Consider the following 18537-nt stretch of genomic DNA (forward strand, 5'->3'; position numbering starts at 1 on the left):
CCTTCCTGACAGCAACTGCTGCCTGGCCAGCCCACCGGGTCATGCGGCATGTGTGTGTCATCTCGAGAGTTCTCTTTGGCAGCCTACACTCTTGGTGGCATAAGGACTGATTTCTCCATACTCACTGACCTGTCAGTGTGACCGCCAGCCTCCAGGACCGCCCCGGCTACTCATCCTCCCCCGGTGACCCTAGGACCTGCCAGGGAGAATCCGGTAAGATGCTCACAACCAACCCACAGCCCCCAGTTCCACAACTGTAAAGACCTCTGCAAATACATGTAGTGTGGGGCAAACATTTCGTCAATTCCAAGATGAAAAGGAAAATGGAAAAGTCATCCAGCCCACCACCCTTCTTTCCACCAGAAATGCCTCCAAAACTATCCCAGCTCAGAGTATCAGAATTATAAAAGCATGGGGGCAATGCTCTGATAAGATAAATAAGTAAATTCAGTGAAACCCCCGACCAAAATCGAAGCACACTTTTTTGTAGAAATTCACAAGCTGATCCTAAAATGTATGTTTTTATAATGCAAAGGACCTAAAATAGCCAAAACAATCCTGAAAAAGAGAACACAGAATACTTATGCTTCCTAATTCCACAATGATTATCAAGTCATTGTAAACAAGACAGGTGGTACCAGCAAAAGGACAGGCCCACAGATCAATGGAAGAGAAATCCAGAGATAAAGCTCTACATTAGTGGTCAGTTGGCGCTGGGACAACTAAATGGCCACATGCAAACGAACAAACAGACAAAACAAAACAAAACAAATCCTGAAACCCTTAACATACACCATACATAAAAATTAACTCAAAATGGCTACATCTAACTTGAAAGATAAAACTATAAAACCTCTACAAGAAACGCAAGAAAAAAATCCAGGGTTGAGCAAAAAGTTTCAAATACAACACCAAAAGCACAATTCATAAAAGAAAAAATTAATAAATTGTGCTTTATCAAAACTAAAAATTCCTGCACTTGAACAGAGAGTACTAGTGAAAGGCAAGCCACAAGCTTGCAAATCATACACCTGACAAAGGAATTGCATCCAAAATAGGTAAAGAACTGATAATTCAATAGTAAGAAGACAATTGGCCAAAAGACTGGAACAGACATTTCACAACAGGAGATGCATCAGATTTACATGACTAAAAATAATTTAAGTGTACATTTACAATGGGTGTTTATGGTATACAAGCCATATCCCAATAAAGCTGCTTGATGAAAAACAAAATCTAAAATCTCTATCTGTGGCATGTCACAATATTATATTACATATGAATGTGTGTTTCAAAAACAACAAAAGATAATATTTCCAAAATATTATCAGTGGTTACCTCTTTTTTGTGGAATTATGGTGCTTGTTTTCTTTGTTACACTCATCACTATTTTTCAAGTACTCGATAAAAAGTATATACTCCTTTTATAATCAGAAAAACAGAAGGTTCTTTTTACAGAAAATATGACCCCCACTAGAAGTTGTGTCAAGAAACAGGAACGTAACAGTTTCTCTTAAAATATGTTCGAATATGTCATAACACTGATTTTAGTAATTAATCCTACGTGTTGGTACAATTTCAGTTCCGAAAAATATATTAAGGATCCGTTTGCCAAGAGCACCTCTTACCCTCACTACAGAATAAAATCCACGCACGCAGCACCTGCCATCCACCCATCCGGCCTGCCCTCCTCGCGCATCTCAAGACTCTGCTTTTACCACTGGACGCTGCCCACCTCCCTGCCGTCGGGAGTTCATCCCATTGGCCACTTCCGCACAGATCCCTCTGGACTTCGTCACAGAAGCCAAGAGGAACTTCAGAGAGAGCGGGGAGCAGCGCACAGACCTCGGCAGCCGACAGCCCGTACTTAACAACCGTGCACCCAGCTACTGAGAGACGGGAATCGGGAGGCCATCCATCCAGCTGCCGAGGGCTGACGGGGGAGAGACAATGAGGCACAGCTGTGCCCAGCACCACTGCCCTCCGCCAGTCCTCACCCCTCTGCAGTCGCTGCCTCTTCCCCTCCCCTGCAAGGCCCTGGGCCTGAGCCGCCAACTCCCGAGACAGGACTCTCCACCTTGGCATGGAAGGAGGCCAGGCTCATCTCTCACGGGAATGAAGGCCCTTACAAGGGGCCTCCTCGCAATACCCCACTTTGGGATGGTGATTCTTTGGAGCTGCAGACACTTAAGATCTGATGCAGAGGGAGACGTTCTTGGAACTCCTATTCTCTGCCTAAAGACAGATCCCCCAAAGGAACCCAGTTATCAAAAATCCCCTCCCCAGCAGGACGGGCCCATTCACCTTCCCTAAAAATCATTTTCTCTCCCCTAAGTGAACTACCTCCCCTCCCCTTCCCCCGTTAGAGAGCATACAAGCTATTAATTCCCGATGTTTTTTTGGGGTATCCATTTTTTCCCCTGTGACTTCCCATGTATATTTAATATTAAAAATTGATAAGTCCATATACTCTTTCTCGTGTTAATTTGCCTTTCTTAGTTTATTTCACAGACCCAGCCAGGAAACCTAGACAGGTAGAGGGAAAGTGCTTCCTCTCCCACGTGAGCCACAGCAGAAGGGAAGAGACAGCCCCAGCCTCCTGCCCATCCTGTGCTTCTCCCTCTCGCACAGGCAAGCGCACTGTTCCATCCTGTATGCTGCCACCCTTCACCCTCCCAGTCCTGCCACCGGGCCAAGTCACAGAAGTGCACGCTGCCGCCGCCTCTAACTTCATTAGCTAAACAAATGATCACCAGAGCAGAATGTCCACGACCCAGACTGTACGTCACGCCAAGTAACAATTTTCATGCCTTGGGAGAACATTGTTCCTTTGGCCGATCTCTAGTTTATGGTGTGATGGGAAGGTAAATTGCCCTTGCCCCGTGTGAGGTTCAGCCAGATTCAGAAGAGGCCTCAGCCTCAGCAGCCTCCGGTTTCCTTCCGTCTTGGCACGCTTCTCACAAAAGAGTTAAACACCAGCCCCCAAAACCAGTGCTCAAATAAACAGACGCAGGCTGTTTTCAAAGGGAAAGACGAAAACTGACTGCACACAAACTGCTCATTCCTAGGGAAGGGCAGCACCAGAAAACAAAGTGCAGGGGCGCCCGGGTGTCTGGTCGGTGAAGCGTCTGCCTTCAGCTGGGTCATGATCCCGAGGTCCTGGGATCCAGCCGGGAGTTCGGCTCCCTGCTCAGGGGGGAGCCTGCCTCCCCCCCTTCCTCTGCCTCTCTGCCCACTTGTGTGGGGGTACTCGCTCTGTCTCTCAAATAAATAAATACAATCTTGAAAAAAGAAAAGAGAAAAGAAAACGAAGTGCATTTTTTGCATTTTTGCAGCATCCTTGTGGCTGAAACGAAACTTTACCAGCCTGTAGCATTGCTTTTACCATTTCACTTTCTTCACAGACTCACAGGACTATGAAAACATCCTAGGTAAGATCAGCATCACTGTTAATGACTTACCACCACCTGAACACAGAGAGAGGGACAAGAGAACAATGCACGGAATCTGCTGTTTATCATTTCACGGGGTCACGGTCAGAACATAAGCAGCAATATAAATCCCCAGCAGCGATGGGCATCCCAACGCTATGAATATTTTGTAATAAATAAATACATCCATGCATACGTACATAGTTTATAATTAAAAGTGCAAAAGCATCACCCTAATGTTATACAGAGGATGCTGAACCAGGGTCTATAAAAACCTTGATGCAAACCTGAATTTTCACCTACTGCTCGTGTGCTGTGGATCCAGTCGCTTAAGCTGGTGAATCCACATTTCTTCATCTGTAAAATGTTACAAACTCTCTTCCTCCAAAACATATGGTGTCGTCATAAGGATTAAGTGAAGTAAAGTGATACAAATCCTGGGTTACTAACAAGTGCCACCCAGAGGCGTAACATTTTATGTTGGATATACTTTTCATAAGAGTTTTCCAAAAAGACGAGAAGAAGAAAACTCTTGGAACTCTTATCTGCTGCATTTCTTCAATGCCTTCCCTACCAGGAATATACCTGGTGATTCATTAATGCTGATGAAGATTTAATGTGGAATATTCATATTAAAACATGAAACTTCTGCAAATGATTGGGCACTTTCAAAAAAGAACCTGACAGTGTTTGTATGCTAATAATAGATATTCTGAGCTGTGTCTATTCATTAAAGCAAAATTTTCCAAGACAACAAGCTGAGAATTCTTTATTCATGTGTAAGTTCTTAGCACCATTTGGCAACTATCTGAAAATTCATTAGGATAAAGTTCAAGTGTTAATATGTTCGAGATCTCCCAATTTGTTAACCAGGAATAATACACTAAAAACAAGCTGCCCTAATCCTTCTATTTATTAAATGGATATCTCACACTACCATAGCAAGGAGCTGTCATTTTAAATTAAGAGTAGATTGAAAAAAACTGAAATTAATCTGCCTCATTCAGTCACATCTTTAACTTTCCTGAGAACCCAAAAAATAATAATAATAATTACCTCTAGTTTTTTCCTTCATGAGAAATTTTGACACTTTAAACATGACTTGTCCCATACATCAACAGTGCACGACCTATGTATGGTCAAAACTATCAATTGTACCATTTAGTTTTTGTATTCTCAACTTTTAAAATTGTCCTTCCCTGTTTTCATATCCAGCCACTACCCATTTTCTAGGCATCGTGGTCTCATAAACTCATTCACGCAAACCCCCTGAAAATGCTGTTGGGCATCCCAGTTGCTGTGTTTCAAAGGCAGCAGCAAAGTGGGGGCCCTAATCAGCATGAAGAATGAAGATAGGAGCATCTCCTGTCATGAGCAGAAGAATGTTAGTGCATTAGTAAGGGTTCTCCGGAGAAACAGAACCAATACATCTATGCAGCTATATAGATATATAGATACATAGATATATATAGTCAGGGGGTGAAGGAAGCTGAGAAGTCCACAATCCACTGTCTGCAAGCTGGAGACCTAGGAAAGCCAGTGATGTAAGTCAGCCTGAGTCCAAAGGCCCGAGAACCAGGGGAGACCAATGGTATGGATCCCAGTTGGAGTCTGAAGGCCTGAGAACCAAGAGGGCTGATGTCCCAGCTGAGGTCAAGAGAGTGAATTTGCCCTTCCTCTACCCTTTGTACTGCCCTTGAACAATGCCCACCTGCATCACTGGGTTACTGATTCAAATGTTAATCTCTTGCAGAGACGCTCTCGCAAAAACACCCAGAAGTAATGTTTTACCAGCTATCTGGGCATCCCTTAGCCCAGTCAGGTGGACACATAAAATAATCATCACAGTAGCTGCAGGGAGAGGTACAATGTTCTGAGGGCAATGACACCACGGAGCCCACGTGCCTGAGGTCACTCTAAATGGCCACTAACTAACCCGGTGATAGTATGTAAAGCTCCCCAGGTCTTAGTTTAACTGAGCATATTTATCTATGAAAACCTCTAATTCTGGGCAGGGGGAGGACAACTGGATGCAATTATGTGACTTGTTATTTCACAAAGAACTAAAAGTCCGACCAAAGTAGAATTTCAGCCAATGTCCGTTGAGTCCTTCCATACTGAGCAAATCCACTCTTGATCTGTTCAATTTCTGTCAAATACTTCCCCAATTTTTTTTGCTTGATCTTTAATTTATGCGGTATATTACTTGTATTTTTATTTTATTTCTAATTCAAATCATCCTTGAATTTATGAAAAACAAATAAATTCAGGAAGAGGAACTAACTAAATTTGCTCAATATTCTTACAGATTTTCTTCCACAAGGAATAGTGTTCTCAACACTTATCCTGAACTCCTTTATTCAGAACTCCTTGAAACAGGACCAATGGCATTCATTTCTCAGCCATGTCATAAATAGAATGTTAGGATGAAAGGTTCAGGAAAACAGTGGGCAGAGTAAAGTAACTTTCATTCCAAAATGAAACAGCCCAAACCCTTTAAGAAAATGAGCAATCGCAATAGGAAGCTAGCAAAGTTTAAAAAAAAAAAAAAGAAAGAAAGAAAAGAAAAAATAAAAGAAAGGAGGTTATAAATTTGGTCTCTTCACAAAAGGCTATATTCTTTGCGTTTTAGCTTTTTTGCGTGGCCTGGAATATCCTCCAGAATAACAGCCATGTGTCTAAGAGAGGGCTGCTTCTCTTTTCCTTAAAAGAGTAAAAAAGTGCATGGCCTTTAAATTCTGTTTACACAGGTAAAGAGAAAGAATCAAGAGCTGCGTCCTGTCGATGCCTGACACTCCCGAGCAACTCGGGAGGGCAAAAATGCCCCGGCCTTCTCCTTCCACCACCCACCTTCCACCCCGCGTGCACCCCTGCAGAGGCGCACAGCGTGAGCACTCCCCTACCTTAGACAAGGACAGGCATTTTCCAAGACGAGGGATCAGCCCGAGCTCCACCTGCCACGTCCTGGGCTTGGGACGGCCTTCAGAAAGAGAAGACTTTGGCAACGAAGTCACACGAACTTAAAATGTCTCGAATGCTCTTAAAACCGAACGTGCCGTGGACCACGGAGGAGGCCCCTTCCCGCTGACCATGGAGGTGGTGCGGGCCAACCTGCTAGACCCTGGGCCCGGGACCCCGCCAACTGGCGCTCAGGGAGGCGACCGTCCAGACGCCGTGGCAGTGCTCAGACACGGACGTCGGGGCCTTGTCTCACGGTGCACCCAGAGTGGCGACAACGTGGAGCTCAACTTTGTGGACTCGAGTTCAGCGTGGACTCCGGCCACATCCTCCTGGACTCTCGCGCCCCTCCGCGCCAAGCCTGAGGCCTCGCACCCGGCGGGACAGGCGACTTCGCCGAGCCCCTGCAGCACCTGCGGCCCCGCGTGGTCGGCGCCTCGCGCAGCTGGGGGAGAACCGGGCGGTGGGCTCCTCGGTAAGGCCACCTCCGGGTGGGAGGCTCCCAGCACGCCCAGCACGTCCGCAGCGCTCGTGCGCTGCTCTCCCGGCGGGCGGAGCCGGAGCGCGGGGCTGCCCAGGCGCCTTCCCCGGCGGCCAGACGGTGCCTCGAGCCCCGGGCCCCGCCCCACGCTGCACCTGGTCCCTCGCTTCACTGGCGCTCCGGACGCTGCCTGAGCAGGACGCAGCTGCCGGGGCTGCCCGGCCTGTGCTCTCCAGGCCCCAACGGGGTTGCGCCTAGCATTGCCAATTGCTGGGCGGCCTCCACAAGCCGGGGCCCAAGCCTCGGGGGCCGGCCTGGCTGCGAGGTAACGGACTTAGACCCTGGCCAGAAGGGAAGGGGCCTCCCCGGATGGGGTGGGGCCTCCAGGACGGGGTGGAGGACGGGACCAGAGGCCTGCAGCCTGTGCCAGGTGGCCCAGCACCGCTGCAGGGTTAGGCCTTCAACTGAGCAGACCAGACCACCCGCCACTCCAACCCAGTGAGGCCATGTGGCAAGTGGACCGTTCCGTTACTGCACCCCATGACTGTGGGGTATTTGTCATGGTGGACAGTTGCCTTCAGGAGACAAAGCACGTTTGGTTGGGGTGGTAACATCAATGCCCACCATTTTTGGTTGATATCAGAGACCTGGAAAGGGCTGGGTTTGGGTTTGGGTTTGGGTTTGTTCTGGGTTTGGTTTGGTTTGGTTTGGTTTGATTTTTGGCTAGGGCCAGCTGCAGGGATCCCAGCAGGCTCTGAAGGCCAGCAGCCCACACAGTGGCTAAAATATAGTATGTTGTGGGAACTACTCACTTTGGGTCAGGGTGGGTCACTAACAGCGCCTGGTGGTCAACCTGGCTAATCACTGGTAGGGGCTAAAGGAGGCATGAGGTAGGTACCTGGGTTTGGAGAGCTATAGGTTTAGCCCAGGCCCCTGATGCCTCTACCCTGAGCTATGGACGTGTGCAGGTGGGCGAGAGCCAAGTGGCCAGAAGTGAAACACAGCCCCTGCCCCTTCTCTCATGTTGTAAGGAGCCCTCCTGCCTGGGGGCTCCTTCTTCAGAAGGTGCTGTGCCCAAAATGGCCAATTGGGCCTGGTTGCACGTCCCTCACTTAGGGTAGGAGAGTGTCCTCTTCCATTTCTCTGGATCTGTTAACTATTTTGCACTACCAATAAAGATTGTACATTAGGGGGAAAATCAAACTTTTGGATTTTTTAATTGCCATCCTTTGGTACATCTGCAGACTAACAGTAAATAAAAATAATTTCTTGCAATAATATGGCAAAATAAATTACTGTGATACCAACTCATATCTCTGCACACAGGCAAGGGCAGCCTTTAAACATGGGATCGAACATGAGAGCAAACGGGGTTAAAGACCTGAAGACAAAGGCTATCAACAAGGACCAAGGGAGCAAGGCCTGTGGCTTCTGCATCAGGAGTCTGACTTTTCAAGACTACGAAAGGTAATTGGATAACTCTTCTGTCATTTTTGTTCATTTTGATTCAACAAGATAAGCTTTTCCAGAATTGCAGCAGGAGGGACTGAGGTTGCACCTCCAGAGTGTCTGGGGTGTGACTGTTACTGAGACACCAGAATGCTTAACGCCTAGTGTGTTTGGGAGATGGTCCTGCACTGCAGACCTGGATGGACTGATGACAGAATTTGCTGACAGTTTCATTATCATCACTCAGAGAAATAAACAAATGGTTCTTCTTTTGTAGTGAAAGGCCAACACATCAGCCTAGAGAATACAAATCTGTTTTTTCTCTCCTTACATAGGTTTCACTTACAGAGAGTATTTCTTACAGGACAACAGCAGCCGGTGAAGGAGCCAGCATACAACTGTTCATGATGTGAAGTCTGCTTACACAAATGAAAAGTTAAAAAAAAATTTTTTTTTCATCAGGTCAAATCAAAAGTTAGGGACCAGCTGGAACAGAATGTCATCCTACACTTGAGATTAGGGATTGGGACAGACATGTTTGTCCTTCTGTCTTGTTTTATATTTCCTCGGAGCACAGAGGAAACATCAGGGAGGCTTTTGTGGGTGACTGATTTGACAGGTAGTTTACAAGTGCAGCCCAAATTCAAAAACCTTCCAGCCTCCACAAAAGCAAGCTCTTCTTTCTCATCTTTTCTTGACATTTTGCTCCTAAAATTAGCTTTTTGATGAGAAAATTGCAGTGAGTCATACCAAAGCTAGTTAAAGGTGAGACAAATGCCTGAGATTGAAATTGAGTTGATTCTACTTTGCTTGCTGATGGTGCCTGGTAATTGGACATTGGAATTAGAACCGCCGTGACCTTTCACAATAATAAGAAAAAAAGTTCTATTCAATTTGATGGAATCTTTTTCTATATTTAAAGCATTTTTTTGAATGAAGTAATTTACTCTTCTTTTTAAATTAGCAATACCAAGCAGCCTGTTTTTCATGTTGTTCTGTGCATTTATTCAATAATTCTAGTTCTCAAATCAATAAAAACCTGTTTCTCACTTTCTTATCACTTCTTGCTCCAATCCCGACTTCCTCCCTGCCCCTGCTGTTCCTGGAAGTTACCAGCGTGACTTGCCTTTCCTTCTTTGCTCTTTCTGCCACCCCGGTCTCAGAGGAGCTCCTCTCCAGATGCACTCTACATTCTCTTCCTCCACCGCCTAGTATCGTGTCTGCACTGGCCTATTAGCATATGCTGTTTAGAGTTATTGTTTGAAAGTGGGGTGACAGACAAGACGTGGAGTGCCTAGTCCCAATTACATGCCAAAAGCTGGAACATGATAGCATTTCTTTCTCCATAGTGTTTCCCTAATGTTGTATAGCTCCTTTCAGTTTATTTATTTTCATCACTTAACATTTATTGACTGACATTCTATGTTCACCCATATTCAAGTACCTTAATAAGATTCAGTACTGCTCAAAGCAGAGAAACAATGCCTGCCCTCATAGAGCTTGTATTCTAGAAGGCAGACACAGATGATAGCAAAACTAAGGAAAATAAAGAAAGAAGGGAAAATAAGTAAAATACGTAAAACATGAGAAGGCACCAAGAGCTGTGAAGAAAAAAAGGAATCTGGACTTGGAATTAACTGAAAGCTTCTAGAAGGAAGATCAAGAGTTCATTTTGAACATGACAAGATTTAGACATGCTAGACAAGCAGAGGTCACCTACACAGAGATGCAAGTGCACAGTTGGATAAGCAAGTCTGGAAACCAGGAGACTGAGATGGGAGTCACCTCCACAAAGATTTAAAGCCATGAGACTGGCCAATAGAAGCAAGAAGAAGTACAGATAAAAAAGGGAAAAAGTCCAGGATTGAAACAAAGGCACTTCAACAGTTACAAGCCAAACAGATGAGAGAAAGTAGTGGGAACACCAATTTAGGAAATGATACCAGTGTTTTCCAGCATAAGGAGTGATTAATTGCATCAAATGATACTAATAAACCAAACTAATGAACAATGGGAGTTGGCCAATGAGTTTATCAACACAAAGTCATTGATGAACAATAATCAAGGGGGAACACAGCTCTGAACACCTGTTACACATCTGGAAATGGAACCACATCAAAGCCTCCATTGTGATCGGAATAAATCAGTAGACAGCCCTGGGTTCATATCCCAGCAGCCCCATCCCTTCTGAGTTGTAGGACTTTGGATAAGTCCCTTAAATTCAGGGGACATTGATTTCCACCTTTACAAATGGGGATGCTGCTAATACCTCATTGGGCCCTAATCACATGCCAGGTACAGCTCTAAGTATCTTAATATCTTTTTTAATCCACACAACAGCCTTCGAAAGTAAGAATCATTATTTTAACTATTTGATGCATGAGAATGCTGATCCCAAAGATGTTAGTGATAGAGACCAAGAGAGTATTTGCCCACTGACACCATGTTAGGAGCCTCTGAGATGATGCATAGTGACCCCAGCCTTCTGCTATTCATGCCTCCTGCTGACAACCCGAATCTGGTAACTCACTTCTAACAAATGAAATATGGCAAAGTGATAGGATGTCACTTCCAAGATTGGATTACAAAAAGACTCTGGCTTCCACCCTACTAGCCCTCTCTTTTCTTTCTCACTATCTTTTTCACTCATACGGAGAAAGCCAGCTGCCCACTGGGAGGCCCCACGTGGCCAGAAACTGAGACCTGAGGCCTGCCAACTGCAGAAGTGGATTTTCCCCTGCTGAGCCTTCAAATAAGACCACAGCCCACACCCCCCTGAGCCCAAGGACCCAGTGAAACTGTGCCTGGATTCCTGACTCCCAGAAGTTGTGAAATAACAAATGAATATTGTTTTTAGCTGAGGGTTGTCATGCGGCAAGGTAATTAATACAGCTGGTAAATGGCAGAGATGAAGTTAAAATCCAGACGTGTTGTTGCCAGAGCCTACTTCAAAAGGATATGGAGAAAGGGCGGTTAGGATCTGTACAGGATTATAGAGTGGCATTATCCTCAATTGGTCCCTTTGCTGCCTTCACAAAGTCTCCAAATTAAGATAAAACTCCGGAGGGAAGGGACTGCATAGTACACTTGCCATCAAGACTCTGACCTCCAGTGGCGCCTGGGTGGCTCAGTCCTTAAGTGTCTGCCTTCAGCTCAGGTCATGATCCCAGGGTCCTGGGATCAAGCCCCGCATTGGGCTCCTTGCTCAGCAGGAAGCCTGCTTCTCCCTCTCCTACTCCCCCTGCTGGTGTTCCCTTTCTCACTAGCTGTCTCTATCTGTCAAATAAATAAATAAAATCTTAAAAAAAAAAAAAAAAAAAAAGACTCTGACCTCCAGAGTGATCCTATTAATGAAGCAGGAGCCCCCCCCTTCAGAAATGTATATGGATAAACAGAGAAACATTCCCTGACACCATTCTCTTCTATGTAGTTAAAAATACCTACCTTCATTTCATCAGGCACCAGGATTTCATATATATAAATATATTTTTAACACTTCTTAGAAGGCCTTTTAAATATAGAATTTAAGTTTTAAAAAATCAAAGCTGTCTAGCACAAATCACACTGCGGATCCTCACCCCGTATATGAAATTGGATTTTTAAAAATCAACAAGATTGGCCTGGAGGAAAAATAAGGAAAGGAGAGTTCATAAAAATAGTTGATATACTAATCAGTGGGATGAGATTAATTTGCTTTGCACAGAGAATGGCTGGTGCAATAGACTGATTATAATGTAAATTAGCATTTTTTTTAGCACCACCTGAATCCCTTCCTTCCCCTCAGCAGCTGCCCTCCTCCTCCAGCCCTGGTCCTTGCAGTATCTGAGGTTAATAATTAACAAGGCCCTGATAGGGCAGAGGGAAAAGGGGAGTTATTCAATGGGCATAGCATTTCGGTTTTGTTTTTTTTTTTTTTAAGATTTTATTTATTTATTTATTTGACAGAGATAGACAGCCAGCGAGAGAGGGAACACAAGCAGGGGGAGTGGGAAAGGAAGAAGCAGGCTCCCAGCGGAGGAGCCTGATGTGGGGCTCGATCCCAGAACGCCGGGTTCACGCCCTGAGCCGAAGGCAGATGCTTAACGACTGAGCCACCCAGGCACCCAAGCACTTCGGTTTTTTAAGACAAAAAGTCATCTGTGGCACAAAAATGTGTATATAGTTAACACCACTGAACTGTATACTCAAAAATGGCTTAGAAGGTAAGTTTTATACCATGTGAATTTTACCACAGTTTAAATAAATAAGTAAATACATAAGCAAAGGAAACTTTCACTAGAAGACCCGAAAGTCTTCATGAAGTCCTAGAAATCTCCTAAAAGATTTTTCTTCATAAAAGAAGAGAGTCACCACAGACTACCAGTCAGGGAAGCATTACCTTAGAGTTCAAGTCAGCAGCTCACATATAGGGCACTAAGTGTTCTGTTGGAGCTATGGGTCGCTGTAGGAGTTGTAGTCACTTGTACCAAAACAAATTTCATGCGCAAATCCAAAGTACTTTTTAGAGTAACTAATTAGATAATACAGTGAAGTGTCCCTTAGAAAACTAAAGACAGATGTTTAAGTAAAGGAATCTTAACACCAACTGCTTCTAGAAGAAATTCTATTTTTCCCAAGAATATACATGCAAAACACAGGTAAACCCAACATGATTTTTAAATATGCATAAATATACGTCTTAACACACACTCTCTCCCACACACGCATACACACAAATGAGGCCTGACTCTCTAAACAAGTTGCCCTAGATCTGGTTATTTCTCCAACTAAGCATTTATTTAGTACCCTCAAACATAATACACAATACAGTCTGAGCAAAATTGTGTTTTGCATGATCTCTGAATGACCCCCTAATTTAAATTGTGCAAACAAAACAAAACTTGAAGGACAGACTGAAAAGTGAATACAGCAGTAGAAATCTTTGATGGCCAAAGGAAGAAGTTGTCAAGTTGTCGAGCGTTTTTAACATGGGGTAGCTCGAATTTGCCCCGAGTCTATACCTCTCACGTATGAAATTTTCATTCAGACGACTTAATTTCCAAATAATTTCACACAAATTTAAGTTGCACATGAGCTTAGAAGGTGTTGCACAAGATATACATTTTAGGAGTTAATGAAAAATTCTTGAGATTTTATATCCTGAATTCAAATAAAGAAAAAGGGAATACTGTGAAATAGCAATAACCAATTAAAAATAATTTAGTCTTGAGAAATATGGATTTTAGAGTTAAAATATTCAAGTCTTTAAAAGCAAGTCAATTGCAAGGATTAGACACACAGTTTTGGCACTGATTTAGTTCCATTGCTACTGCAACGTCTTCAAACCTTCCGTGAACTTCAGGCTCAGTCCATTCCAAGCCAGAAGCTTCATCCCTAAATTTAATCATGGTAGACCAGTTCTCCATGCCTTAAGAATGGCTTTTAAGCTGAACTAACAAATGCAGGAAGACAATAATTATATTAGCAACTCACAGAAAAGAAAAAAACTATAAATCAATTGTAGCCTGTCCTTGCCCTCAAAATATTTTAACTATGGAGAATTATGAAATGCATAGAAATGCCACAAGGGGGTGCTGTGGATAAACCAACAAGAGCCCTTTCTTGGCCACCCCGATAACAGTGAAATCATTTTCCAATTTTCACGAGGTAAAGTCGGACAGTTCACAAAAGGAGAGGAGAGATCTTAAAATAGGAATATATCGAGAGCATATATCCAGAAATAGAGCCTCACACGTGAAAATAGGTATCAAAAACAAACAGGACAGAATAGCAGGCCTTACTTTCCCTTATTTTCTCATTACAGATCCAGTCATTTAAGACAAGCAGTCTTTGCCTCTTTTCAACAGAACACTAACTTGAGATACATTTTTCTCATCGTTCTCTTTGGAGAACAATCCACTTTAAAAAAAGAAAAAAGCAGCTTCAAGGCTGAGTTTCCTGGAGGGAGCCTGGACCCCCCACCACCCACCAGCCAGCCTCCAATTACACTGCACGTCATTTCAGCTCAAAGTGCTGTCTTTTACCATTACATTCTCAAGGGCTAAGTAAAAAAAACAAAAGCAAACAAACAAAACCCCTTACTCCTGAAGGTTTAAAATGCAAATCAAGTTCTGAAATTCTGAGTCAGGCTTTCTTGTGCTCAGAATTAATTCCACTATTTTTAACTTTCCAGAAGTGAAGTTACTGAAAAAAGGATCACTGAAACCTGAAGACTAAAAGTTATGAGCAGTTTTATTATTTAGCTTTAAAAGCTTTCCCATGAGTGACAATACAAAAAGGAAGCCTCTCGCACAGGGCTGAGCTGTTGTCTTTTTCATAAAAGCACTTATTTGATTGATAAGATCTGTGATACCTTGAGGTTCAATTATTTCTCAAGAATTGTTTTCAAAATGAATCACGAAAGTGCTTTCCTTCAACCTTGTTAGCCTAACCCGTTATCCCCAAATCAACTGCAATTTAGGGATTTTAGATCCTTTTTTTTCCCTGTTGCTCTGAATTTAATGGGCAAAGCATGAATAATAATAAAGTAGGATGGGGGTTAGGGCCTAGTACACAGTAGAAGCTTTACTAATTATTAGTTCCTCCCCCAGCGCTTCCTCCCCCAATTGGCTTCCTTTTGTGTTTGGGGGATACGGTCCCCTTTGCTTACACACAACGATGGCTCTATCCACAGCTGTCAACTAACTTTCCACATGCTGTGACCTTGAATTCTAGGGCAAGCTCTCCCATCCAAGGAGGTCTCACCGTACTGACACCTGCCATTCCGTCCTGAGCACTTTCTTCTCTGTGCTGCACTGTGAGAGCCACGGAGGGGCCGCAGGTAATGTGTAAAGCATGGTCCTCAAGTGCCAACAGCAGGAATAAAACTAAACCTTGTGAAATGCTGAGCTACAAGTCTGGAGGGTATGTCCTCAGATACAGAATTGCATGAGACAGAGTGATTGGCAGGAGGCAAGGCATGAAAAGAATGTGGATTGTGTAGACAACCCCCCGCTGAATAGTGTCCCCCAAAAAGATATGTTCTGTCCTAACCCTGGGTACCTGTAAATGTAAACTTATTTGGAAAAAGTGTCTTTACAGGTATTATTAATCACATATCCTGAGAGGAGGTCATCCTGGATTTCGTGTTGGCTCTACGTCCACTGACTGGTGTCCTTACAAGAGAAAGGAACAGAAAGGGAGATTTGTCACAGACACAGAGAAGAGAAGGCCATGTGTACATCAGGCAGATATTAGAGTGGTGCAACTACAAGCCAAGGAACACCAAGCATGGCTGGCAACTACCAGAAACTAAACGAGAGAGAGGGAAACAGACTCTCCTTCGGTCTCCAGAAACAGTCACGCCTGCCAATACCTCGATTTCAAACCCGTAGCCACCAACACCGTGAGATACGTAAATCTGTGTGACGCCAGCCAGGGTGCAAAAATTTCTTACAGCAGCCCAAAGAAACTAATAAAACGACATGGGTTCAAATCAATTCCCCACCAGCTCTGTAGCCTAAAACACCAAACATCGCTATCTTCATCTAAAGTAGGGTTCATAATATGTAACTTACAGAGAAATCGAAAATCAATTGAGACTGCCTATTATCCACTCTCCAAACTATGCGACTGTGGGTATGAGACTCAACAGGTTGTGTCTCAGCTTTCTCATCCATAAAATGGGGATGAAAATAGTAAATAGCTGGTAAGGCTGGGGTGAGAATTGAGGGGGACAGTACACAGAAATTGAGGGTGCAGAGAGCCCTGCCCTCACAGACAAAGCCCTCAGCAAATGGGAGCCGCAGGAATGGAGTAGGAGAAAGACCAGTAATGTTTGGAATAACCAGAAAATTCTAACTGGAGAATAAACGTGAGGTGGGCCTTGAAACAATGGTCCCATTTGGAGAGGTCACAGAGGAGAGGGCATCTCCGCTAGCTCCCAGGTGGGGTCAGCTCAGGAATAGAAGCAAAGAGAGAATGGAGTTGAAGGAATGTGTGCCAGAGGTCTTGAGAACCAGCGGAATGGGACCAGACTGGGGACTTGGACAGCGAGACTGAAGTTAAAATACACTAGAAATCCCATGGACAGTTTACATATGATACACGGTGATGCAAGAAGACACTGCAGTCTTTGACTAAGGACATAACACCCCCAGAGTGTCTAGGAGAGATGAGTCCAGTGGGAAAGAGCCGAGCAGAGCTCCTCACACCTGCTGCAGGGAAGGGCTCTGTTCTTCCAGTCCAAGCAGCACCGTGGTCAAAGACGGCAGCATACAACAAAAATAGACTTCCAGAACATGCAATGAAAAAAGACAATGACTACCCAAGACCCACTTTTTTTATTATTAGATTGAAACATACATGGAAGTACTCTGTCAAACTGTTGTAAACATTTTTAAACTCTTAGCGCCTGCCTGCCTTTGATCACAGACCCACAAGGGCCAGCTGGTCCTCACACAACCCTGGCGCAGGGCTTCCGAGGATGGAGAGCAAAAGAGGCGAACAGAGAACAGCCCGGTGGATAGAGGGGAGGGGGAGGCATGAAGGGGTTCAGGGGCTCCAAATCTGCAGCTGTAAAGTAAATAACTCATGGGAGGTTGTGAGCAGCATGGTGACTAGAGTTAATAACCCTGTGCTGTATATTTGAAAATTGCTGAGAGAATGGATCTTGAAAGTTCTCATCACAGGAACAGAACAGTTCTGTAACTATGGATGGCGAGGATATTAATTAGACTTATCGTGGTGATCATTTTGCAGGATATACAAATATCCAGTCGTTATGTGGTACACCCAAAACTAATATAATGTTGTACGGAAACCATACTTAATTCTTCTTAAAGCAGGAAAATCAGAGAAGATGCCCAGAGAGCTGCTGTCATCTTTAGGGAAGCTGAAGACAAAGGTGGTGAAAATGGAAATAAGAAAGAGAATCAGGCACAGATACTTTGAAAAGGAAATTGATGTAGTGAGAACAATGAGCTATAAAGAAATGAGGAGCAGCTGACTCCAGGGCCTTCCTGAGATAAGTAAAACGGACTCATTTGTAGAAAGGGAAGGAACAGGAGAAAAGTGAAGTAAAGGTTGGAGGTAACCACAAACTCAGCGTGACCGCCCCCCACACTTAGAGGCTCTGCCCCATTGCAAAGGAGGCTCCCCCGAGGTGACAGCGAACAACAGGGCCCTTTCTTAAATGTCGCCTCGGTGAGCGAGAATTATAGATTGGCTATATCAACACTGTTAAGTTAAAATAAATTGTATGGACTGAAAAACAAACATTGCCATGACAGAGAAATTATTAGGAGGAAAACAGTAAAAAGAAAAAAAATTTTTTTTCTAAGATTCTCCTGGCCACAGGGGGTCAGTGTTGCTTTGAAGCAAAATGACCCTAAGTCCCTTAGGGGGTATAAAGGTCTTAAAGAAATTATTACATTTTCTTAAAAAAAAAATAGTTTTGATACATCTGATTTTTAGACTTAACTGAATGACAGATGGTTACAGCATGTTACAAGATTTCGACTTGTTAAAAAAAATAAGCTTGTTAAAAATATATATTTCCTGCAAAAATGAACTTGGATTCTCACCATTCAAAAGCAATAAGAGAAATTAAGAGAGGAGAGAAATATATATATGTAAAAAAAATGCATCCTCTTTGATATATATACATGTTCAATATGAGTGTGCAATTTAACTCAGAGCTCAGTGCCAAGGAAAAATAAAATCGTGTCTTTACTCTCTGAAGAGGTCAGACACACGCTCATGTACATATTTAAATGGAGATTTTAAAAATATAATAATCCTCGTAAATTAGTAAGGTAAAAGATGCAAATAATCAGCCAATTAAGCCAACCTTTATGAGGATTTTTAAAAAGTAGTAGTATATAGACTATTTCTCTGCTTCTCCTGCCAGTCATTACCATATTTACCACTTGGTAAAGATACAAAGAGAAAAAATAAAAGCTCTATGGACCCTACATACGAGAAAAAAAGAAAAGAATATTTAGTATATATGTGCACTGGAATATTACTCAGAAATAAAAAAAGAATGAAATCTTGCCATTTGTAATGACATAGATGGACGTAGAGGGTATAAAGCTAAGCAAGACAAGTCAGTCCCAGAAAGACAAATACCATATGATTTCACTCACATGTGGAATTTAAGAAACAGATGAGCAAAGGTTAAAAAATACAGGCAAATATAGAGCAGATTCTCAACTCTTGAGAACACACTGATGGTCA

General features: G+C 43.5%; 1 protein-coding gene across 3 annotated transcripts in view; it reads right to left on the minus strand.

The window, feature by feature from the left end:
- Positions 1-18537, minus strand: part of SOCS6 (suppressor of cytokine signaling 6) — an 828170-nt gene that overhangs the window by 689420 nt on the left and 120213 nt on the right. The window lies entirely within an intron of this gene.

Source organism: Ursus americanus, chromosome 19 (assembly GCF_024610735.1).
Source record: "Ursus americanus isolate L20-20 chromosome 19, mUrsAme1.1.p, whole genome shotgun sequence".
Classification (NCBI taxonomy): Eukaryota; Metazoa; Chordata; class Mammalia; order Carnivora; family Ursidae; genus Ursus; species Ursus americanus.